Consider the following 27,422-nt stretch of genomic DNA (forward strand, 5'->3'; position numbering starts at 1 on the left):
TAATTACATGTTCACTCCCTGTACCTGCTTCTCGTCTCTACCAGCGTCGACACTTATAGAATGCACACCACTAAAAGAAGCCAAAACTCAGGGAGTTTTGGGCCCGGGTGCTTTCGCCGAGGGAACCAGCTAGCTTGTCGGGCTTCCACGCCTTAGCTGGCTCGAGAGGTTGTCTTGCCTCGGTGGGCGCCCACCCCATGTCATGCTTCAGCCGGCCCATCAGGCTCCCATGCCTCAGCGTGATCGTCTGGCTTTCACGCCTCAGCAGGATTGTCAGGCTCCCACACCTGAGCCGGTTCGCCAGGCTCCCACACCTGTGCCAGTTCGCCAGGCTCCCACACCTGTGCCAGTTCGTCGGGCTTCTACGCCCCAGCCGGCTTGTCCTGTGCCCATGCCTCATCAGGCACGCCCAGGTGGGACGCCAGGTGACGCCTCTAGAGGGGGGGTACTGTCACGCCTGCTCCTGCTCTCCCCTTCTGGCGCTCGAGGCTGTCCTTCATTTCGCACACCTGTCACCATCATTACGCACAGCAGCGCACACTGGACTCACTTGGACTCCTTCCCTTTGTTGATTGCCTGGCCCATAACTGTCTGCTTCCCCGTTTGTTCCCTGTGTCTGCGTTAATTTTGTTAGGTGTTCTTGTCCAGACGCTGTCCTGTCCTGTTCCATGTCCGTTAGTAATTAAATGTTCACTCCCTGTACCTGCTTCTCATCTCTACCAGCGTTGATCCTTATAATTGGACTCCTAAATAACGTCCGGTTGTGATACAGCCTGGAATAAAACCAGGGTCTGTAGTGACGCCTCTAGCACTAAGATGAGATGCCTTAGACCACTGCAGTTATTCTGAAATTACTGCATCCAAATACCACAGTTGACTGCAGTTACTGCACTTTTACTGCAGTTTCAAAAACTTTAATATTTTTTTGTTAGGGGAATTGTGTTGGTCATTATTAGTAAATGCAGCATTTATTCAAATTCAAAATAGTATTGCAAAATACTAACTCATCAGGTTGTGCTGCTTTCCCCTCTTCTTGTAATAATTGCTCAATGAATCTGTGGCCGTGGATGAGTATTTTTTTTGGGGGGGGGGGGTGCCTTTTTTTGGAATGCCCCCCAAACGTGTGCATGGCCCTAAGAGAGAAGAATAATAATGTCTTACAGATCAACAAACCAATGTTCCTTTAAGCAACCTTCATATCCAACCAAGCACACACACAGATTTACAGGCCTGTTAGACAGATAGAAGCTCAGTCTTTAGCTGATTGTCTGAAGTTTTGCCACCATCCTTGCGGTTGTCCCTCCTCTTCACCTGCTCCAGGAATGGCTCCATGAACCTGGCAAGGGCTGAGCAGCAACGGCTCAGACTGTACGCATCCTCCACCTTATGTAGAGCAGCCAGAGCCTACCCAGGGAAGTGAAGATGGAGCCGGAATAGAAGGCAGACGTTTTACACGCCCCCAACCGATTACGTTTTTTTGTTTGTTTATTTGCGTTGTTTGTAACTTATTTTTGGTACTTATTTTGTATATAATGTTGCCGCTACCATCTCTTATGACCAAAAATAACTCCTGGACATCAGGACTGCGATTACTCACCACGGACTGGCAGAATCCTTTTTTCCTTTAACAAGTCTGACTAGGCCGACGCGTATGGCAGACGACATACTGCTTTCTCGGGAACAGGCCCAGATCCCTGTGATTTGAGTGAAGAGGAGGCAGAGAAAAAGGGTCAGGTGGACCGGCTGCCTTCTGAGAATTCGTAGGCGATCGAATAAACCCCCACTTCTTTCCATTCTGCTAGCAAACATGCACATTTTGGACAATAAAATAGATGACCTACACGGAAGAGTAAGCTGCCAACGGGACATTCAAATCTTTAATATCTTATGCTTCACGAAGACGTGGCTGAACGACGACACTATCAACATACAGCTGGCTGGTTATGCGCTGCACCAGCAGGATAGAACAGCAGCATCTGGTAAAACAAGGGACGGCGGACTATGTATTTTTGCAAATAACAGCTGGTGCAAGATATATAAAGAAGTCTCGAGCTATTGCTTACCTGAGGTTGAGTACCCATGATAAACTGTAGACCCACACTACCTACCTAGAGAGTTTTCATCTGTATTTGTCTTAGCTGTTTACATACCATCACATTCAGAGGCTGGCACTAAGAAAGCATTGAATGAGCTGCATTCCGCCATAAGCAAACAAGAAAACGCTCACCCAGAGGCGGCGCTCCTAGTAGCTGGAGACTTTAATGCAGGGAAACTTAAATCCTTTTGACCAAATTTCTATCAGCATGTTAAATGTGTAACTTGAGGGAAAAAAAACTCTGGACCACCTTTACACCACACACAGAGATGCATACAAAGCTATCCCTCGCCCTCCGTTTGGTAAATCTGACCAAAATTATATCCTCCTGATCCCTGCTTACGAGCAAAAAATAAAGCAGGAAGCACCCCAGTGACTAGATCAATTAAAAAGTGGTCAGATGAAGCAGATGCTAAGCTACAGGACTGTTTTGCTAGCACATACTGGAATATGTTCCGGGATTCCACCGGTGGCATTGAGGAGTACACCACATCAGTCATTGGCTTCATCAATAAGTGCATTGATGACGTCGTACCCACAGTGATACCCCAACCAGAAGCCATGGATTACAGGAAACATCCACACTGATCTAAAGGCTAGAGCTGCCGCTTTCATGGAGCGGGACTCTAACCAGGAAGATTATAAGAAATCCCACTATTCCCTCCAACGAACCATCAAACAGGCAAAGAGTCAATACAGGACTAAGATCGAATCGTACTACACTGGCTCTGACGCTTGTCGGATGTGGCAGGGCTTGCAAACCATTACAGACTACAAAGGAAAGCACAGACGAAAGCTGCCCAGTGACACGAGCCTACCATACGAGCTAAACTACTTCTTTGCTCGCTTCGAGAAAAATAACACTGAAACATGCATGAGAGCACCAGCTGTTCTGGAAGACCCTAGACCCACTCCAATTTGCATACTGCCCCTACAGATCCACAGATTATGCAATCTCTATTGCACTCCACACTGCCCTTTCCCACCTGGACAAAAGGAACACCTATGTGAGAATGCTATTCATTGACTACAGCTCAGCGTTCAACACCATAGTGCCCTCAAAGCTCATCAATAAGCTTAACACCTCCCTCCCTCAAGACTAAACACCTCCCTCTGCAACTGGATCCTGTGACTTCCTGACGGGCCACCCCCAGGTGGTAGGGGTAGGTAACAACACATCCGCCACGCTGATCCTCAACACAGGGGCCCCTCAGGGGTGCATGCTTAGCCCCCTCCTGTACTCCCTGTTTACTCATGACTGCACGGCCAGGCACGACTCCAACACCATCATTAAGTTTGCAGATGACACAACTGTGGTAGGCCTGATCACCGACAACAACGAGACAGCCTATAGGGAGGAGGTCAGAGACCTGGCCGTGTGGTGCCAGGACAACGACCTTTCCCTCAACGTGATCAAGACAAAGGAGATGATTGTGGACTACAGGAAAAAGAGGACCGGGCATGCCCCCATTCTCATTGACGGGGCTGCAGTGGAGCAGGTTGAGAGCTTCAATTTCCTTGGTGTCCACATCACCAACAAACTAACATGGTCCAAGCACACCAAGACAGTCATGAAGAGGGCACGACAAAACCTATTCCCCCTCGGGAGACTGAAGAGATTTGGCATGGGTCCTCAGATCCTCAAAATGTTCTGCAGCTGCACCATCGAGAGCATCCTGATTGGTTGCGTCACTGCCTGGTGAGGCAGCTGCAAGGCCTCCGACCACAAGGCACTACAGAGGGTAGAGTGAACGGCCCAGTACATCACCAAGCTTCCTGCCATCCAGGACCTCTATACCAGGCGGTGTCAGAGGAAGGCCCCAACAATTGTCAAAGACTCCAGACACCCTAGTCATAGACTGTTCTCTCTGCTACCACACGGCAAGCGGTACCAGAGTGCCAAGTCTAGGTCCAAGAGGCTTCTAAACAGCTTCTACCCCCAAGCCATAAGACTCCTGAACACCTAATCAAATGGCTACCCAGACTATTTGCATTGCACCCCCCCCCCCCCTTGCACACCACTGCTACTCTCTGTTGTTATCATCTATGCATCGTCACTTTAATAACTCTACCTACATGTGCATATTACCTCAATTAACCGATGTCCCCGAACATTGACTCTGTACCGGTGCCCCCCTGTATATAGTCTCGCTATTGTTATTTTACTGCTGCTCTTTAATTACTTGTCGCTTTTATTTCTTATTCTCATCCAGATTTTTTTTTAAACTGCATTGTTGGTTAGGGGCTCGTAAGTAAGCATTTCACTGTAAGGTCTGCACCTGTTGTATTCGGCGCATGTGACTGATACAATTAGCCACAGCAGCACTACGAGAGAAAATAAGATGTTCAAAAGTCACCAAGATGGGTAGCACTAGGAGAGGTAATGATACGTTTTTTAAAAAGCAATTTAAGCAATGCATTATGCATAGGTTGTTTGACTGCATTCGGACTTGTTTTGGGGGAATATACCAATATATATTTGAAAAGAAAAAGGTCATCACGAGAAAGTTACTGTAATGTCCAGTAGAGGGCAGCAGACACCATCGTCAGCAGATTGACTTCACAATGCATAGTGTTACCTGTAGCAGCTCAACCACTGCTCGGTATTACCTGTCTGAAGATGCGGGGCATAAGTATGATGGTATCTGCGATGAGGGTCCGGATGAAGGTCAGCTACTTGGCCTAGCAAAACCAGCATGAGTTCCATTGGGCTGCATGCCTGAGAGAGCAGATGTATACATTACTGTTAACTCTGATGCCATGCCATGTTTATCTACCCACTGTTTAGCCTCCTGCTAGCCACTTCTGTCAAAGGTAATTCACAGTGCTTAGCTTACCTTGGCCAGGTGTGCCATAGCGGCCTGACAGGTAGAGGAGCTCTTCTTCTTCTTCAGGATCTCGGCCACCATGGAAGCCAGGAGGCTACAGCCCATAGACTCCACTATGCCATGAGTCAGATGAAAGAACCGAAGACTCCTGAGTCATTTACATTTTAGCAGACACTATTATCCGGCGCAATTAGGGTTAAATGCACATCGGGCACATCGACAGATTTTTCACTTAGTCATCCCGGGGATTTAAACCAGCAACCTTTTTGTTACTGGCCCAATGCTCTTAACCGTTAGGCTACCTTCTGTATCTACTATGTAAATTTGGAAAGAAAGCTCCAGCTGGTGATAAAGAACATTTGCACAAGTGCATGGGGGGTATACAAAATGTTGGTTGCATGTGGGCTTGCAAATGAGCACCGTAGCCCTTCACATCGATCAATAAAGCTTAGTTGACGTCCTTGCAGAATACAGACCCTTTCATGACTCTCATCAAAATTAACTACATTTTTTTAGTACATGTTCTCTTTTCAAAGCGAATATCCCTTCACTACGGTTAGAGAATCCTTGACATCGAAGTTTAAGGCCACAAATTTCTCATTTGTGAGTCAATTCAATTTCTTCAAGCCAGAAACCCTCTGAGGCTCTTTTAGCTCCTGAAAGACATAGAAAAACCATCCTGACAAATGCTCATGTAAGTGTAGGCTGTAGAGGAGAGGGAGGCGTGGGGAGGTGGGACAACCAAGGGCACTTAAAGAAGAGCCTTTGCAAACAGGGTTACCATCAGTGGAGCGAGAAATCCGACTGGATATCGGCTGGTTCAGTCCTGACACCTTCAGGTCAACAGGCAACAACAAGCTCTGTCTGGGTAGTGGCAGAGTCCCGATCATTATTATATGTATGCATCCCCAAAGGGCACCCTATACTGTGCCCTGGTCAAAGGTAGTGCACTATGTAGGGAATAGGGTGCCATTTGGAATGCACTCTATATGTCCATGGTGGCAAGGTAGCGAAGTGGCCTGTACTAGTAGACTTGCTGTTGTTGTCACAGAGGAGACTGGAGTGTGACTGCGTCTGCCTTCCCTATTATCGACCTCTGGGATTTAACGATAAATCGTAACTGTACTGTCAATGTGTAAAAACACACAAGCTAAAAAATATATAGAAATAAGGTGTGAGGATATCTTTGAATTGAATGACTCTTTTGGCGGAAACTGAGAGGACCTTTCATAGGAGGACATGTGATGGTGATCGATGCATTTACCTGGTTCTTCTCATCTTGAATGAAGTCCACCAGTTTTGCCGTGTCACCCTGATTAATACATGTCAACCCAGTGTTCTGGAACAGTCCTCTGGCCTCAAACCGTATTCCACTATATCTTCTCACTGTACGTCACGTCTGACACCACCACTCACAGAGACAGCTAGTTCAAAGTAATAGTTTTGACAGTGTTTTGCATCTGACACATCATATTATTGGAGAACAGTTCATATTAATCATAGCTAGTTGTTATCATTCTGATATGAGCCACTGTTAGCATTTATTTATTACTTTTCCAGGTAAGTTGAGAACCCATTCTCATTTGCAGCAATGACCTGGGGAATAGTTACAGGGGAGATGAATGAGCCAATCGTAAACTGGGGATCATTAGGTGACCGTGATGGTTTGAGGGCCAAATTGTGAATTCAGCCAGGACACTGTATAGGACACCCCTATACTTACAATAAGTGCTATGGGATCTTTAATGACCACAGAGAGTCAGAACACCCTTTTAACATACCAGCTGAAAGACATATTTTTTTTGAGACCAGAGGAAGGAGTGCCTCCTACTGGCCCTCCAACACCACTTCAAGCAGCATCTGGTCTCCCATCCAGGGACTGACCAGGACCAACCCTGCTTAGCTTCAGAATCAAGCCAGCAGTGGTATGCAGGGTGGTATGCTGCTGGCATGTTAGCTTACCTATCTCTTGATGACATCTTGCAGCTGGTCAGCCATCCTCAGCGTTTGTCCTGACTGACAATTAGTGTGGGGTCCAAAAAACAAGAGTTTGAATATTCAGAATACAGAAGAAATACTAATAATATTTAAATGACTGCCTAAAAAGGACACCAGATAGTTTCTGTTGCAGTTTAAAAATGACTTCTGGTAGAGGTGGACTGTCCAGAGCCCTCTGTAAACCTTTATCAAGCCCTATGTGCCTGAGATGTCATCGGATTAAAGCCGTGCTACATGGTCACGGCAGACAACAGAACTGTCTGGAAGGCTCTAGCCGAGTAATATAATATCAGCTTGCTGCCCCAGAAAGACAGATAGAAAGACAGGAACACACACACACACACACACACACACACACACACACACACATGGCTGTAGCCAGTTGAGGGGCTTTTCTCCTTGGTCCTTATTTGTAATAAATAGATAGGGTTAGCCAGGAGCGTGTTTGAACGATAGGATTTAGCCGGCAGCTGCTGGTTAGGATAGGTTTGCTCTCTGTATTGCGTCTTGATGAAAGCAAAGCTCTGAACAAAAGCCACAAAGCAAATACACACAGAGACAGGAAATGGGACCTTGTGTTGACTCTGATTTAGTCATCTTTAATTGGAGGCTGATGATTGTTGTGACCTCAAAGCTTCTTACTACAATACATGAAAAAAAGAATGCCGTTTAGCCGACGATTTTAACCAAAGTGACTGAAAGTCATGCATGCATACATTTGAAGTATGAGTGATCCCAGGAATTAAACCCACTATCCTGGCGTAGCATGCATGGCATGCTCTACTAACTGAGCTACAGAGGATCTCTGTAGGTCTAAGAAATATCTGGAAAGGAGAGGGGAAAGAGGGAAATGGGAAAGTAAATCAGGTGTAGAGGATGATAGCCTTGTAAAAAAGTGGTACTTATTTTTCAAGCACTGTACTCACTCAATATCAAAAACAACCACAATGATACGTTGGGGCATTTGTTTTCACTAGGCATTTAGATGATGCAGTCTGAGACAGCCAAATGCTATAACGTGAAGCCAAATGATAAGCATTGAAAATGATTAATATTTCATTTTACTAGGCAAGTCAGTTAATAACAAATTCTTATTTTCAATGATGGCCTAGGAACAGTGGGTTAACAGCCTGTTCAGGGGCAGAATGGCAGATTTGAACTTGCAACTTCTGGTTGCTAGCCCAACACTCTAACCACTAGGCTACCCTGCCACCCCTGCTGAAAATCAGTCAATGTACCCTTGAGCAAGGCACTTAACCCTAATTGCTTCTGTAAATCACTCTGGATAAGAGGGTCTACTAAATTGTGCCTTGGTGAAAAGCCAAACCCTTTTAGCTCAGTAGTAACCTATGACCAAACTCTACCTCTAGAGAGCACTGTTTTCTCAAAGTGAGCTGTGGGGTTTCATGTGGAGCCAAGCACTTGAGCAATATGGTGAACAATGTATAAGATAAAAAAAAATTGTGACTTGAGAATAGAAATCAGTTTGCTCAGTGGCTTGATGAAATATGTTAAAACACATGGAAATGAGAGTCTTCTGGCTATTGTATTTGTGACCGATGATTGTTCATTGTTTAAAAGTTATTCCCCTACCTAAGAATAGTAAAGCCCCCTTAACTATCTCAAATAGCCGACCAATCAGCCTGTTACCAACCCTTAGTATCTGTTTGACCAGATACAATGCTATTTTACACTAAACAAATTGACAACAGACTTTCAGAACGCTTATAGGGAAGGACATTCAACAAGCACAGCACTTACAGAAATGACTGATGATAGGCTGAGAGAAATTGATACGATTGTGGGGGCTGTTTTGTTAGACTTCAGTACGGCTTTTCACATGATCAATCATAGTCTGTTGCTGGAAAAGCATATGTGTTATGGCTTTACACCCCCTGCTATATTGTCAATAAAGAGTTACCTGTCTAACAGAACACAGAGGGTGTTCCTTAATGGAAGCCTCTCCAGCAAAATCAGAATCAGAAATTCCCCGGGGCAGATGTCTAGGCCCTTTACTTTTATCAATCTTTACTAACGGCATGACTTGAGTAAAGCCAGTGTTTCTATTTATGTGGATGACTCAACACTATACACGTCAACTACCACAACGACTGAAATGACAGCAACACTTAACAAAGAGCTGCAGTTAGTTTCAGAATGGGTGGCCAGGAATAAACTCGTCCGAAATATTTTTAAAACTAAATGCATTTTATTCGGCACAAATCATTCACTAAACCCTAAACCTTAACTAAATCTTGTAATGAATCATGTGGAAATTGAGCAAGTTGAGGAAACTAAACTGCTTGGAGTAACCCTGGATTGTAAACTGTCATGTTCAAAATCTATTGATACATAGGTAGCTAGGATGGGGAGAAGTCTGCATTGTCGGAACTAGAAGCACAAGCATTTCGCTACACTCGCATTAACATCTGCTAACCACGTGCATGTGACAAATAAATTTGATTTGATTTGATTTGATTTAACAGCACTATCAACAAGGCATGTCCTACAGGTGCCACAAAGAGGGACTTGCAAAATTGCAATTGGCTCAGAACAGGGCAGCATGGCTGTCCCTTGGATGTACACAGAGCGCTAACATTAATAATATGCATGTCAATCTCTACTGGCTCAAAATGGAGGAGATATTGACTTCATCACTACTTGTATTTTTGAGAGGTATTGACATGTTGAATGCACCGAGCTGTCTGTCTAAACTACTGGCACACAGCTCGGACACAGCACACATGCATACCCCACAAGACATGTCACCAGAGGTCTCTTCACAGTCCCCAAGTCCAGAACAGACTTTGGGAGGCGCACAGTACAACATAGAGCCATGACTACATGTAACTCTACTCCACATCAAGTAACTCATGCTAGCAGTAAAATTAGATTTAAAAAAACAGATAAAAGTACACCTTATGGAACAACAGGGACTGTGAAGCAACACAAACATAGACACAAACATGCAAACGCACAATAACATACGACCTATACACACCTGTACACATGGATGTTTTGTTATAGATATGTGGTAGTAGAGTAGAGAGGCCTGAGAGCACAGACTGAATATGTTGTGAAATCTGTTATGAATGTACTGTAATGTCCTTAAAATGTATTACTGCCTTGGCAGCAGCTAATGGGGATCCATAATAAATACAAATACACATCTCAAGGGATGTGATGGATGTGACACGTGGAATACACTGAGTAAGATATAAGTGAGATGAGCTGCAGAAAAGTTGAATCGTATTTGTAGTTCTGTGTAATAAACTGTAAATATCATTCATATTGTGTTGTTGGAAACTTTAGTGCTGTGGCTGTCAAATTATGTAATACGGTCCATTGAAAAGAGACAAATGGATTACCCTGAAACAGTCAAAAGGTGGAATAGGTTTGGTTGCTATAGCTGTATACTGTGTATCGTTTGGATTCTTCCCAGATGACATTGCGCCAGTTAGAGGAAAGCGATCCAGGCAGGCAGGGTATCTCTCTGTCTCTGGCTGTGCAGTGACTCTACCATTCACCCTCTGGCACAACCTGAAACATTAATGATCACCAGGAGAATGTGATCTGCCTGGCCAATGCCACTTACAGCTCTCCACCTCAACCACCGCCCCACCAAGCTACAGCCTTCTCTTCTCACATCACTGCTTGGAAAAGGAGGCCAGTGGATAGGAAGCCCGTGGGCCAGGATGAGCAGTACTGAAATACAGCACTTTGTGTTGATGATAGACTTTTATTTAGCAAACTAGGAATGGCAACTGACGTATTTACATAAGAATAGCAGGAGAGCCAATCAGCATAGTCATTGAAATGTTTTGAAAAATAACATTTTCTACTGTATTATTATGTTATATTGTATATTCTTATTTTTTTTGCAATATATTGGCACACATGCTCAAAATGCAGATTTGAATATTGCTCAGCAATAGCTAAATGAAAGATATTTCAGAGAATGTAACTCTGCCCCTCGATAGAGAATGGAATAAGGGAGGACTAGTGGACCAGAAACGGAAAACAGAGTAGACAGGAGATGTCTGTGACAGGTGAAATAGAAAATCTAACACTTGAGCGAGCACTTAAACGGATGAAGAGAATTTTTTTTCTAAAAGGCTAAAAGCCTCTATCACTTCCAACAAGACAGTATAACCCCAAAACTCAGTGTGTCAGCATCTCTATACACTGGAAGAGGGAGAGAGGAGGGGGGGGTGACAAAATTGCTTTGACAGCCGGTTCATATGTAACATCGCCGACGCTTCCACCTTGGAGAGTTGCTCGGGAGACGGGGCTCCGTCGCCGGGGGTAACCATGCCTGAGTTGCCATGAACACCATAGCAGAGAGAGAGGCCTCGACCATGGCCCATGTCTGTGAGTCGAGACACACAGTCGATTATTGATCACAGCCAGACAGGGTGTCATTCTCAGAGACACAGCAGACAGCCAGCAGTGTCTCCCTCCCTGTCTATTAAAGGTCCCCTCTCTGTCTGTATTGATTGGGGAACAACTCAACACTGGTAATTGTCATCAAAATGCCGATTTACAAACAGTCAAGCAGAGCAGAGGCTGGTCGAGGAAGCATGGTACAGTGACAGCGGCAGTCAGTATGGATCTGTTGGTGTGTGTTAGCCCCCAGCGGCCCCAGACAACAGGCAAACAGGCAAATGCTAGTGTCCAGGAAACAGTGAAACCTGCTTCATCGTCTGGGCCTTTGTCCCTGTGCCTTGGATGCTGTCACCTCCCTTTACTCTGCTGGATGAAGCAGCATTAAGGCCTGTTGAAAGACGTCGATAAAAAAAAGGGCCAGACAACATGCGTACCATGGCACGGTAGCCTTCACCAAAGTACACAGAAATGCCCACAAACGCATTGACACACTTAGAGCTGTCCTCTGCTCCCACACAGGGGCACAGCCCCTCCCTTAAATTGTTTTGGTATGGACTGGATGTTCCCTTGTGAGGTCCGGAGCTCCATTATCTCAGTCCACTAGGGCATCTCACTTTATCTCTTTTTAAATCTCTGCTGAAGACACACTTTGATAAAGATGATTTCAATGAAAGATTTAATTGTCTATCTTCTTTCATTCTCCTTCCTACTGTCTTTGTTAGTCATTTTATTTGATTATTTTATGATGTGAAGCACTTTGTTACATGCATTGAAAAGTGCTATGCAAGTGTTATTATTGTTATTATCCTTGTCAAAACTAGTCTTGCTCTTCAAAACCTATTCCTAAAATCTTCCCTGACAGTGACACACAATTCTTCCTATACCGTTGCTAGTAAAAGTCTCACACCCCTTGCACAGTTTTCACAATTACCTGCCTTAAAATTTTAAAATGAATTCTAAATAGCAACTACATTGGATTTCTTCCTACCGATCTACACAACCTACTTCACATTTTCAAAGTGAAAGAAAAATGATGGAACACTTTCCAAATTCATTTAAAATAAAAATATGTATTGATTGTGTATGTCTTTACGCCCCAAAGTTAAAGGTAAAGTTCACCCACATTACAAAATTACAGATTTAAGTCACGACTGAGACTGGACCATTCACGAACACCCAACACCTCTTGGAAAGCAATTCTAGTGTGTCTTTGGCATTAAAATGTGTGTAATTACCCCACTGGAAAATAAAACTATATCCAAGGGTGAAGTTTTCAGATTTTTCGGGTTTTCAGGTTTCCTCTAACTTTTTTCCTGGCCTTTGCTCGTTTCATATTTATTTTGATCCTGACAAACTCCCCAGTTCCTGCCAGTGACAAGCATATCCATAACATGATGCTATTGCTGCCACCACAATACTTGAAAATACAGAGGCTCAACAACATTGCATTCACTCCCCATTACTGGTCTGTATGACAAAGTGAAAAGGAAGCCTGTGTTAAGAAATCTACTCCAACTCATCAATTCTGTTTGCAACAAGAAAACACGGCAAATACATTAACTTTTTGGCTTAAATTAGAAACTACAGGTTCAGGTCAAATCCAACACAACACAGAGTGAAACCCTCTATATTTTCAAGTATTGAAGTGGGAACATCATGTTATGGGTATTCTTGTCACTGGCAGGAACTGGGGAGTTTGTCAGGATCAAAAAAATATTAAAGGAGCAAAGCTGCGCATCAATAATTTGCCACCAAGCTAGAGCTATTTGGACAAAAACAATTGATATACAGTGAGTTCCAAAAGAAATTGGGACAGTGACAAATGTTTGGTTGTTTTGGCTCTGATTTGAAATGATACAATGACTATAAGGTTAAAGTGCAGACTGTCAGCTATAACTTGAGGAAATGTTCATCCATACTGGGTGAGCTGTTTTGAAATTACAACACTTTTGTATATAGTCCCCCCATTTCAGGAGACCAAAGGTATTGGGACAGATTGTCTTATGTGTATTAAAGTAGTCCAAAGTGTAATATTTGGTCCCATATTCCTAGCATGCAATGATAATATCAAGCTTGTGACTCTACAAACTTGTTAGGTGCATTTGCTCGTTGATTTGGTTGTGTTTCAGATGATTATGTTCCCAATTGAAATGAATGATAAATAATATAATTTTGGAGTCACTTTTATTGTAAATAAGAATAGAATATGTTTCTAAACACTTCTACATTAATGTGGATGCTACCATGATTATGGATAGTCCTGAATGAATCGTGAATAATGATGAGTGAGAAAGTTACAGACGCACAAATATCATCCCGCGAAGACATGCTAATTTCTCACCATTACAATAACAGAGGAAGTTAGCATTTTTGAGGGGTGGGGGGTATGATATTTGTGCATCTGTAACTTTCTCACTCATCATTATTCACGATTCATTCAGGAGTATCTGCAATCATGGTAGCATCCACATTCATGTAGAAGTGTTTAGAAACATATTCTATTCTCTTTTACAATAACAGGGTTTACATACACCTTAGCCAAATACATTTAAACTCAGTTTTTCACAATTCCTGGTAATTCCTAGTAACAATTCCCTGTCTTAGGTCAGTTAGGATCACCACTTTATTTTATGAATATGAAATGTCAGAATAATAGAAGAGAGAATGATTTAATTCAGATTTATTTATTTCATCACATTCACAGTGGGTCAGAAGGTTACATGCACTCAATTAGTATTTGGTTGCATTGCCTTTAAATTGTTTAACTTGGGTCATACATTTTGAGTAGCCTTCCACAATCTTCCCACAATAAGTTGGGTGAATTTTGGCCCATTCCTCCTGACAGAGCTGGTGTAACTGAGTCAGGTTTGTAGGTCTCCACAAATTTTCTATAGGATTGATGTCAGGGCTTTGTGATGGCCATTCCAATACCTTGACTTTGTTGTCCTTAAGCCATTTTGCCACAACTTTGGAAGTATGCTTGGGGTCATTGTCCATTTAGAAGACCCATTTGCGACCAAGCTTTAACTTCCTGACTGATGTCTTGAGATGTTGCTTCAACATATCCACATAATTTCCCTACCTCATGATGCCATCTATTTTGTGAAGTGCACCAGTCCCTCTTGCAGCAAAGGACCCCCACAAAATGATGCTGCCACCACCGTGCTTCACGGTTGGGATGATGTTCTTCGGCTTGCAAGCGTCCCCTTTTTTCCTCCAAACATAACAATGGTCATTATGGCCAAACAGTTATATTTTTGTTTCATCAGACCAGAGGACATTTGTCCAAAAAGTAACATTTTGTCCTCATGTGCAGTTGCAAACCGTAGTCTGGCTTTTTTATGGCGGTTTTGGAGCAGTGGCTTCTTCCTTGCTGAGCGGCCTTTTAGGTTATGTTGATATAGGACTCGATACTTTTGTACCTGTTTCCTCCAGCATCTTCACAAGGTCCTTTGCTGTTGTTCTGGGATTGATTTGCACTTTTCGCACCAACGTATGTTCATCTCTAGGAGACTGAACACGTCTTCTTCCTGAGCGGTATGATTGCTGCATGGTCCTATGAGGTTTAAACTTGCGTACTATTGTTTGTACAGATGAATGTGGTACCTTCAGGCATTTGGAAATTGCTCCCAACAATGAACCAGACTTGTGGAGGTCTACAATTTCTTTCTAAGGTCTTGACTGATTTCTTTTGATTTTCCCATGATGTCAAGCAAAGAGGCACTGAGTTTGAAGGTAGGCCTTGAAATACATCTACAGGTATGTCAATTAGCCTATCCTAAGCTTCTAAATCCATGACATAATTTTCTGGAATTTTCCAAGCTGTTTAAATTGCACAGTCAACTTAGTGTATGTAAACTTCTGACCCACTGGAATTGTGAGGATGAACATAAGTGATAATCTGTCTTTAAACAATTGTTGAAAAATTACTTGTGTCCTGCACAAAGTAGATGTCCTAATCGACTTGCCAAAACTATAGTTTGTTAACAAGAAATTTGTGGAGTGGTTGAAAAATGAGTTTTAATGATTCCAACTCCAAGTGTATGTCAATTTCCGACTTCAACTGTATTTGTTCATTTTCTTTTTTATTAATTTGGAAAATGTTTGATAATTTTCTTTCACTTGTGGACTGTGTTTTGGAATGTGGACTGGGTTTTGTAGAGGAGTGTGTAGACTCCTTAGCACAATTTGGGAAGTACAAGAAAGCACTTCATATGAAGCTGGTGATTCTTAAGAAAATGTGGTCTATGGGTTCATACTTGACTCAAGGGAACTTGACACATTTTTGTGATGCAACTTTGCAGTAACATTTTGCAAAAGTAGAGACTGATATTTCAGAAAATGTCATGTTTCTTATGTGGGAAATTTCTACACATACTAGCTAACCTTTGGTTTAAAAAAAGGAACTACAAATCAGAGAGAAAACTGTGAGATTCCTGCTAATTTACTCTGTGCTCAATTACTACTTCTCTTCTTTAAGTTACAGTACTCTGAGATAAAATGGGAACCACCATCCATTGAAAGAAGCAAATCAAGGCTAGCATATCAGAAGAATATCTGTGTTTGAAATCAGACGCAGCATTCAGTCCAGACCAACCACAGTAAACAGCAGCTGAAGTGGGTCTGGGGACCTGAGGGAGAGGACCTAAACATGGCAGTTTTTCTTGACAAGCAGCAGAAGGGAGAGTCAGTCTGTTAGGGGGCCCTGGGGGCCTGTTTCTTCACACTGGGTTGGGTTGAGGGCTGAGATAGATGGCTGGCTGGTAAATGGTCCACTCACTCTGTGTGTTTGTTCTCTAAGAGGTCACTAAGGAGAAAATAAGGAAAAGGGGGAGAGAGGGGATTTTGGGTTGTTTCATGGAAGTATATGTACAGTACCAGTCAAAAGTTTGGACACACCTACTCATTCAAGGGTTTGTCTTTATTTTTTTATATTTTCTACATTGTAGAATAATAGTGAGGACATCAAAACTATAAAATAACACATCATGTAGTAACCAAAAAAGTATTTTAAAAAATCATAATATATTTTATATTTGAGATTCTTTAAAGTAGCCACCCTTTGAATTGATGACAGCTTTGCACACTCTTAGCATTCTCTCAACCAGCTTACTGATAGTCACTTGGCATGCATATCAATTCACAGGGGTCGCCTTGTTAAAAGTTAATTTGTGGAATTTCTTTCCTTCTCAATGCATTTGAGACAATCAGTTGTGTTGTGACAAGGTAAGGGAGGTATATAAAAGATAGCCCTATTTGGTAAAATACCAAGTCCATATTATGACAAGAACAGCTCAAATAAGTAAAGAGAAACGACAGTCCATCATTACAATTTAGACATGAAAGTCAGTCAATACAGAACATTTCAAGCACTTTCAAAGTTTCTTGAAGTGCAGTTGCAAAAACCATTAAGCGCTATGATGAAACTGGCTCTCAGAACCGCCACAGGAAAGGAAGACCCAGAGTTACCTCTGCTGCAGAGGATAAGTTCATTAGAGTTAACTGCCCCTCAGATTCAAGCCAAAATAAATGCTTCACAGAGTTCAAGTAACAGACACATTTCAACATCAACTGTTCAGAGGAGACTGTGTGAATCAAGCCTCCATGGTCGAAATTGCTGCAAAGAAACAACTACTAAAGGACACGAATAATAAGAAGTGACTTGCTTGGGCCAAGAAACACAAGCAATGGACATTAGAAAAGTGGTCTGATGAGTCTAAATGTGAGATTTTTGGTTCTAACTGCCTTTGCTTTAAGAGACACTGAGTAAGTGAACGGATGAGCTCTGCATGTGTGGTTCCCACTGTGAAGGAGGAGGAAGTGTGATGGTGTGTGTGGGTGGGTGGGTGGGGAGGGGGGGGGGGGTTGCTGGTGACACTGTCGGTGATTTATTTAGAATTCAAGGCACACTTAACCAGTATTTCTACCACAACATTCTGCAGCAATACACCATCCCATCTGGCTTCTGTTTAGTAGGACTATCAGTTGTTTTTCAACAGGACAATGACCCAAAACACACCTCCAGGCTGTGTAAGGGCTATTTGACCAAGAAGGAGAGTAATGGAGTGCTGCATCAGATGACTTGGCCTCCACAATCACCCGACCTCAAGCCAATTGAGATGGTTTGGGATGAGTTGGACCATAGAGTGAAGGAAAAGCAGCCAACAAGTGCTCAGCATATGTGGGATCTCCATCAAGACTGTTGGAAAAGCATTCCGGGTGAAGCTGGTTGAGAGAATGCCAAGAGTGTGCAAAGCTGTGAAGGCAAAGGGAGGCTACTTTGAAGAATCTCAAAAATATAATCTATTTTGATTTGTTTAACACTTTGTTGGTTACTACATGACTCCATATGTGTTATTTCATAGTTTTGAAGTCTTCACTATTATTCTCCAATGTAGAAAATATTAAAAATAAAGAAAAACAATTTAATGAGTGCGTGTCGCCAAACTTTTAACTGGTACTGTATGTACAGTGCCTTCAGAAAGTATTCACACAACTTTTTCCACATTTTGACGTATTACAGCTTGAATTTAAAATGGATTCAATTTAGATGTTTGTTGTTGCTGACCTCCACACAATAACCCATAATGTCAAAGTGGAATTATATTTGTAAAAAATGAAAAGGCGAAATGTCTTGAGTCAATAGGTATTCAACCCCTTTGTTATTGCAATCCAAAATAAGTTCTGGAGTAGCAATGTATTAAAACCTCTACAGGATCGGTGGGTCCCACGTTGTACGGTTGAGCTAACATAGGCTAATGCGATTCACATAGATACTGGCAGAAAGCTTAAATTCTTGTTAATCTAACTGCACTGTCCAATTTACAGTAGCTTTTGCAGTGAAATAATACCATGCTATTGTTTGAGGAGAGTGCACAGTTATGAACTTGAAAAGTTATTAATAAACCAATTATGCACATTTGGGCACTCTTGATACAACATTTTGAACATGAAGGCAATGGTTCATCGGATCAGTCTAAAACTTGGATATACACCGCTGCCATCCAGTGGCCAAAATCTAAATTGCGCCTGGGCTGGAATAATACATTATGGCCTTTCTCTTGCATTTCAAAGATGATGGTACAAAAATATACAATTATCTTTTACCAGATCTACTGTGTTATATTCTCCTCAATTCATTTCACACTTCCACAAACTTCAAAGTGTTTCCTTTCAAATGGTATCAAGAATATGCATATCCTTGATTCAGGTCCTGAGCTACAGACAGTTAGATTTAGGTATGTCCTTTTAGGCGAAAATTGAAAAAAGGGGTGGATCCTTAGGAGGTGGACTAACTCACACATACAGACAAATGTAAGATCCCCCAGTCTTTGTGATTGAATCTGTGTTTGACATTCACTGCTCGACTCAGTGAATGTCAAACACAGATTCAATCACAAAGACCAGGCAGGTTTTCCAAAGCATCGCAAAGGGCCCCTATTGGTAGATGGGTAACAATAAAAAAAAGCTGACATGAAATGTCCCTTTGGGCATGGTGAAGTTATTAATTACACTTTGCATGTTGTATCAATACACCCAGTCACTACAAAGATACAGGCGTCCTTCCTAACTCAGTTGCCGTAGAGGAAGGAAACTGCTCAGGGATTTCACCATCAGGCCAATGGAGACTTTAAAACAGTTACAGATATGAATGGCTAAGAAAACTGAGGATGGATCAACAACATTGTAGTTGACTGGGGAGTTTTTCAGGATAGAAAAGAAACGGAATGGAGCTAAGCACAGACAAAATCCTACAGGAAAACCTGGTTCAGTCTGCTTTCCACCAGACACTGGGAGATTAATTCACTTTCAGCAGGACAATAACCTAAATCACTAGGCCAAATCTACACTGGAGTTTCTTACAAAGGAGACAGTGAAAGTTCCTGAGTAGTCGAGTTACAGTTTTGACTTAAATCTTCTTGAAAATCTATGAAAAGACCTGAAATGGTTGTCTAGCAATAATCAACAACCAATTTGACTAAGCTTGAAGAATTTTGAAAATAATAACGGGCAAATGTTTCACAATCCAGTTGTGTGAAGTTCATAGAGACTTACCCAGAAAGACTCACAGCTGTAATTGCTGACAAAGGGGATTCTATGTATTGACTGAGGGGGTTGAATACTTATCTAAATCAAGATATGTTTTCTTTTTCATAATGTTTTTACAAATGTAAAAATAATATCTTCCACTTTGACATTAGAGTATTTTGTGTGGATCGTTGATGTTATTAATAGACAAGGGGCATGCAAGAGGCAGGTCGGGGACATGCAGAAGTAAACCAGGTCAGAGTTAGATGGGTACAGGACGGCAGGCAGGCTCAGGATCAGGACAGGCAGAAAAGGTCGGAACCCGGAGGACTAGTAAAACAGGAGTACGGAAAAACACGCTGGTAGTCTTGACGAGACGAACTGGCAACAGACAAACAGAAACCACCGGTGTAAATACACAGGGGATAATGGGAACAAATGGGAGACACCTGGTGGGGGGTGGAGACTAGCACAAGGCTCTGGAGTAAACGAGTTGCCCGTCCCCGATGATTCCAGAGGGGGCTCGGGTGACTTCGGTTCCTCTCGGGAATGCAGGCATCTGGGATTTCCCGGGTTCTTCGGAGGCGAGAAAGCAGCCGTGAACGTGCGAGTGTGGCCAAGAACAGTCCTCCTCTCCATCGCCCATCGATCCTTATGGTTAAGGCTATGAGGAATTCGAGGTCCAAGGGAAACTCCCGAGCTGTGAGCTCGTCTTTAATCTCTTCCAATAATCCACGAATGAAGGTGCTGAACAGGGACTCTGGGTTCCAGGCACTCTCGGCGGCCAACGTGCAAAAGTCTACAGCATGGTCTTCCACATTACGGGAGTCTTGACGCAGCAGAGGTAGCTTTCGGGGTCGCCTCTCTCCCAGACACCAGAGAATCGAACACCTTCCTCACCTCTGCCATGAGAAAAAATAAGAAACCCGCACACTGCCCTTGATAGTATCACTGCTCTTTAATAAGCTTAACGTATCGGCCTCACAGCCTTCGTCAGAGCTTTATTATCTCTGCCATGAAATCCTCCAGACAAAGGCAAATGTTGCTCCCAAACCACCGTAGCCCAGGTGAGCACCCTTCCAGACATCAGCGTTATGACATACGCTATCTTCGAACGATCCGAAGGAAATGAAGAGGGCTGCAGCTCAAAGATGAGGGAGCACTGGGGAAGAAACGCCTGGCAGGTTCCAGGATCCCCAGCATAGTGCTCCGGAGGAGGTAAGTGGGGTTCTCGGGAAGCCGAGGTAGGCTGGACAAAATCCCCACTGGTAGGGGGATTACTGAGCGTCCGGGAGGTCTCCGTTGTGGCATGCTGCCTGATAGATAGTGCATGGAATTGCTTCAGTAAGGATTTGAAATCCTGGTCATGGCGTTCAGCCAAAGTATGGAGTCCTTCCATAAGGTTCTGGAGTAGCTCCACATGTCTTCCAATGGTGGCTCCATGCAGGGAGACAGTGTTGCGGAGCTGGTCCGAATCTGCTGGATTAGTCATGGCCAGTTCGTACTATAACGACATAGGACGAGACCCAAATGCAGACACAGGAGGCAGCCTCTGATATTTATTAATATACAAGGGGCAGATAAGAGGCAGGTCGAGGACAGGCAGAAGTTCGTAAACCAGGTCAGAGTCAGATGGATGCAAGACGGCAGGCAAGCAGGCTCAAGGTCAGGGCAGGCAGAATGGTATGGCAGGCGGGCTCAGGGCAGGCAGAATGGTATGGCAGGCGGGCTCAGGGCAGGCAGAATGGTATGGCAGGCGGGCTCAGGGCAGGCAGAATGGTATGGCAGGCGGGCTCAGGGCAGGCAGAAAAGGTCAGAACCAGCAGATCTAGAAAACAGGGACTAGACAAACATGCGTATGGAAAAACACACTGGTAGGATTGACGAGACAAGACAAACTGGCAACAGACAAACAGAAACCACCGGTATAAATGCACAGGGGATAATGGGAACAAATGGGAGACACCTGTTGGGGGGTGGAGACAAGAACAAGGCAGGTGAAACAGATCAGGGTGTGACAGCAAAAGGGGTGTAAATACTTTCTGAAGGCACTTTATGTGTGTACTGTATTCCTGTATGTATTTTAAATCTGTATGTATATTGTATATCACATGTCAAACTCATTCCACGGATGGCCGAGTGTCTGAGAGTATTCACTTCTCCCTTATACTTGATTGATGAATTATGGTCACTAATTAGTCAAGCCTGACAAATTCCCCAGTCTCTGTAAACTCCCCTCACCTGTTGTCTCGGTCTTAATTGAAAGAAAAAAAACTAAAACCCGCAGACTCTAGGTCCTCCATGGAGTTTGATACCCCTGCTGCATATAATTGACCATACAAATAAAATGCTGTTATAAACACATTATTTCAACCCTGTATTACTTGTCTATGTAAATGTCATTAATAACGTCATTAATTATATATCATAATATATATATATATATATATTTTTTGTATGGTTGTTTTCAGGAGAGATAAACAAAAACATAATCCTGGAGTGTAACCCTGCAGAGCCATGATGAATCTATTAGCTGGTCAGGTTACACAATAATTATCTTCTTGTTGTTCTGCCTATTAAATATACATGGCTATGTGATAGCGGTGACCTGAGATATACCTCCTCTCCTGCAACACTGCTGTTGCTTCCCACATGCCTTCAGCTGCCTTCAGCCTAGTCACAATGACAAGATTAGGTAAAGGGGTAACACTTTACTGCTATGACTACGCAACATTGTTTGTTGTTCCAGTATAAACTGAGTGTACCAAACATTAGGAACACCTTCCTAATATTGAGTTGCACCCCCCACTTTTGCCCTCAGAACAGCCTCAATTTGTCGGGGTATGGACTCTACAGGGATGCTTCCCACAGTTGTGTCAACTTGGCTGTACGTTCTTTGGGTGGTGAACCATTCTTGATACACACAGGAAACTGCTGAGCGTGAAAACCCCAGCAGTGTTGCACAAACTGTTGTGCCTGGCACCTACTACCATACCTTTTCAAAGGAGCTTAAAACGTTTGTCTTGCCCATTCACCCTCTGAATGGCAAACATACACAATCCATGTTTCAATTGTCTCAGGCCTTAAGAATCCTTCTTTAACCTGTTTCCTCCCCTTCATCTACAATGACAGAAGTGGAATTGACAAGTGACATCAATAAGGGAACATAGCTTTGACCTGGAATCACCTGGTCAGTCTCAAAGAGCAGGTGTTCTTAATCGTTTGTACACTGTGTGTGTGTGTGTGTGTGTGTGTGTGTGTGTGTGTGTGTGTGTGTGTGTGTGTGTGTGTGTGTGTGTGTGTGTGTGTGTGTGTGTGTGTGTGTTTGGTTGGGAACCATCAACAACAACATGGTAGCAACTAGAGGTCGACCGATTAATCGGAATGGCCGATTAATTAGGGCCGATTTCAAGTTTTCATAACAATCGGAAATTGGTATTTTTGGGCGCCGATTTCCAATTTAAAAAAATATATTTTTGTTACAGGAACGGTGGGTTAACTGCCTTTTTCAGGGGCAGAATGACAGATTTTCACCTTGTCAGCTCAGGTGATCCAATCTTGCAACCGTACAGTTAACTAGTCCAACGCTCTAACCATTGCACTCCACGAGGAGCCTGCCTGTTACGCGAATGCAGTAGAAGCCAAGGTAAATTTCTAGCTAGCATTAAACTTATCTTATAAAAAATAATCAATCATAATCACTAATCCAGTTCAGCAGGCAATATTAACCAGGTGAAATTGTGTCATTTCTCTTGTGTTCATGGAACGCAGAGTCAGGGTATATGCAACAGTTTGGGCTGCCTGGCTCATTGCGAACTAATTTGTCAGAATTTTACGTAATTATGACATAACATTGAAGGTTGTGCAATGTAACAAGAAAATTTAGATAAAATACCGAACGGTTCCGTATTTCACTGAAATAATAAACGTTTTGTTTTCGAAATGATAGTTTCCGGATTCTACCATATTAATGACCAAAGGCTCGTATTTCTGTGTGTTTATTATATATTATAATTAAGTCTGATTTGATAGTGCAGTCTGACTGAGCAGCAGCAGGCCCGTAATCATTCATTCAAACAGCACTTTCGTGCGTTCTCAAGCACAGCGCTGTTTATGACTTCAAGCCTATCAGCCTAATGGCTGGTGTAACCAATGCGAAATGTCTAGCTAGTTAGCTGGGTGTGCGTTAATACCGTTTCAAACGTCACTCGCTTTTAGATTTGGAGTAGTTATTCCCCTTGCGCTGCAAGGGCCGCGGCTTTTGTGGAGCGATGGGTAACGCTGCTTCGAGTGTGGCTGTTGTCGATGAGTTACTGGTTCCAGCCCAGGTAGGGGCGAGGAGGGGGACGGAAGCTATACTGTTACACTGGCAATACTATAGTGCCTATAAGAACATCCAATAGTCAAAGGTATATGAAATATAAATGGTATAGAGAGAAATAGTCCTATAAATACTATATTAACTACAACCTAAAACCTCTTACCTTGGAATATTGAAGTCTCATGTTAAAAGGAACCACCAACTTTCATATGTTCTCATGTTCTGAACAAGGAACTTAAACGTTAGCTTTTTTACATGGCACACATTTTTACATGGCACATATTACTTTCTTCTCCAACACGTTGTTTTTGCATTATTTAAACCAAATTGAACATGTTTCATTATTTATTTGAGGCTAAATTGATTTTATTGATGTATTATATTAAGTTAAAATAAGTGTTCATTCAGTATTGTTGTAATTGTCTTTATTACACATTTTTTGGTCCTCCGATAATCGTTATCGGTATCGGCGTTGAAAAATCATAATCGGTCGACCTCTAGTAGCAACACAACATGTCAGCGGCACAACATGGTAGCTGCACAAAACATGGTACAAACATTATTTGGCACAGACATCAGCACAAAGGCAAGAAGGTAGAGACAACAATACATCACGCAAAGCAGCCACAACTGTCAGTAAGAGAGTCCATGACTGAGTCTTTCAATGAAGATGGATATAAAACTGTCCAGATTGAGTGTTTTTTGCAGCTCGTTCCAGTTGCTAGCTGCAGCGAACGGAAAGAAGAGCGACCCAGGGATGTGTGTGCTTTGGGGACCTTTAACAGAATGTGACTGGCAGAACGGGTGTTTTATATGGAGGATGAGGGCTGCAATACGTATCTCAAATAGGGGGGAGTGAGGCCTAAGAGGGTTTTATAAAAAAGCATCAACCAGTGGGTCTTGCGACGGGTATACAGAGATGACCAGTTTACAGAGGAGTATGGAGTGCAGTGATGTGTCCTATAAGGAGCATTGATGGCAAATCTGATGGTTGAATGGTAAAGAACATCTAGTCGTTCAAGAGCACCCTTACCTGCCGATCTATAAATTACATCTACGTAATCTAACATGGGTTGGATGGTCATCTGAATTAGGGTTAGTTTGGCAGCTTGGGTGAAAGAGGAGTGATTACTATAGAGGAAACCAAGTCTAGATTTAACCTTAGACTGCAGCTTTGATTTGTGCTGAGAGAAAGACAGTGTACCGTCTAGCCATACTCCCAAGTACTTGTATGAGGTGACTACCTCAAGCTCTAAACCCTCAGAGGACGTAATCACACCAGTGGAGAGAGGGGCATTCTTCTTACCAAACTACATGACCTTTGTTTTGGAGGTGTTCAGAACAAGGTTAAGGGCAGAAAAATCTTGTTAGTCACTAAGAAAGCTTTGTTGTTGAGCATTTAACACAAAATCTGGGGAGGGGCAAACTGAGTATAAGACTGTATCAGCTGCATATAAATGGATGTGAGAGCTTCCTACTGCCTGAGCTATGTTGTTGATGTAAATTGAGAAGAGCGTGGGGCCTAGGATCGAGCCTTGCGGTACTCCCTTGGTGACAGGCAGTGGCTGAGACAGCAGATGTTCTGAGAGGTAGTTAGCAAACCAGGCCAAAGATCCCTCAGAGACACAAGAATGGAATGGTCTTCCATATCAAAAGTTTTGGCCAAGTCAAATAAAATAGCAGCACAACATTGCTTAGAATCAAGGACAATGGTGACATCATCTACCGTTAAGGTTGCAGAGACGCGTCCATAACCTGAGCGGAAACCAGATTGCATGCCAGAGAGAATACTGTAGACATCAAAAAAGACAAGTTTTTCCAACACTTTTGATAAGCAGGGCAAAAAATAAATTGGCCTGTAACCGTTAGGATCAGCTTGATCTCCACCTTTAAATAAAGGACGCACCGTGGCTGCCTTCCAAGCAATGGGAACCTACCCAGAGAGGAGAGACAGGTTAAAAAGGTCAGAGATAGGCTTGGCGATGATAGGGTCTGCAACCTTAAAGAATAAAGGATCTAAACCATCTGACCCAGATGTTTTATTGGGGGTCAAGTTTAAGGAACTCCTTTTGCACCTCAAACTGTAGCAAGGCAGGAGAAAAAGAGGGAGGAACAGTGGGGCTAGTAGCATTTGAAGGGGTGGGAGATGAGAAAATGTTGAACAGGCAATGAGGCATGGCTGAATCAAATAGGAATCTTGACTTAATGAAGTGGTGATTAAAGAGCTCAGCCATGTCCTTGTCAGTAACAACCACATCATCAACATTAAGGTGTCCCCAGTCCACCTAGACATGCTGCTGCTCCAGTTTCAACTGTTCAGCCTGTGGCTATGGAACCCTGACTTGTTCACTGGACATGCTACCTTGTCCCGGACCTGCTGTTTTGGACTCTCTCTCTACCACACCTGCTGTCTCTAACTCTGAATGATTGGTTATGAAAAGCCGACTGACATTTACTCCTGAGGTTTACTCCTGTTGCACCCTCTACAACCACTGTGATTATTATTATCTGACCCTGCTGGCCATCTATGAACGTTTTAACATCTTGGCCATGTTCTGTTATTATCTCCACAGCCAGAAGAGGACTGGCTACTCCTCAGAGCCTGGTTCCTCTATAGGTTTCTTCCTCGGTTCTGGCCTTTCTAGGGAGTTTTTCCAAGTCACAGTGCTTCTACATCTGCATTGCTTGCTGTTTGGGGTTTTAGGCTGGGTTTCTGTAGAGCTCTTTGTGACATCGGCTGATGTAAAAAGAATGTGAGAAATTGCCAAGAAACTGAAGATCTTGTACAAAGCTGTGTACTACACCCTTTACAGAAAGAAGAAACTGGCTCTAACCAGAATAGAAAGAGTAGTGGGAGGCCCCGGTGCACGACTGCGCAAGAGGACAAGTACATTAGAGTGTCTAGATTGAGAAACAGATGCCTCACAAGTCCTCAATTGGCAGCTTCATTAAATAGTACCCACAAAACACCAGTCTCAACCTCAACAGTGAAGAGGTGACTCCGGGATTCTGGCTTTCTAGGCAGAGTTCCTCTGTCCAGTGTCTGTGTTCTTTTGCCCATCTTAATCTTTTATCTTTATTGGCCAGTCTGAGATATGTCTTTTTCTTTGCAACTCTGCCTAGAAGGCCAGCATCCCGGAGTCGCCTCTTCACTGTTGACGTTGAGACTGGTGTTTTTGGTGGTACTATTTAATGAAGCTGCCAATTTGATAAATTTGATGTTATTTTAATGGACAAAAAAAATTGCTTTTATTTAAAAAACAAGGACATTTCTAAGTGGCCCCAAACGTATGAACGGTAGTGTATGTACATTAAACTACAAAGTACATGTATTTTAAATAAGTACATTTCAAAATACAAGTATTTTCTAGTTTATTTTGATACATTGATCTTTATGGTATTTTGTCATTGTGTTTTGTGATTTTTGCCCGTGTCCGTGCATGCTTGCGTGTGTGTGTTTATCCGTGCGTGTCCATCCATGCACGTGGGTGACTTATACCCAACATGGCAGCTGGTTTTCATTGGGGCTCTCTTCTCTCTCCTGTTTTGCACGAGCCAACGCAGAGAGGAGAAGGCCTCTAGGGCTGTGGAAGTACTTACCGGCCATGTGTATCCCCTCCGCTCCACTCTGGTCCCCACGTTGCCTGGGCCCTGGCATTACGCTGCTTTGATCCTGCCTCAGTCTGACACATGACCACACAGCCCCCTGAACGACCATTAGACCAGGCTTCAGCTACCCCAGCATCTGTGTCTCCCCCGCACCGCA

The sequence above is a fragment of the Oncorhynchus mykiss genome, chromosome 4, assembly GCF_057628025.1.
Source record: "Oncorhynchus mykiss isolate SJ-2025 chromosome 4, ASM5762802v1, whole genome shotgun sequence".
Taxonomy (NCBI): Eukaryota; Metazoa; Chordata; class Actinopteri; order Salmoniformes; family Salmonidae; genus Oncorhynchus; species Oncorhynchus mykiss.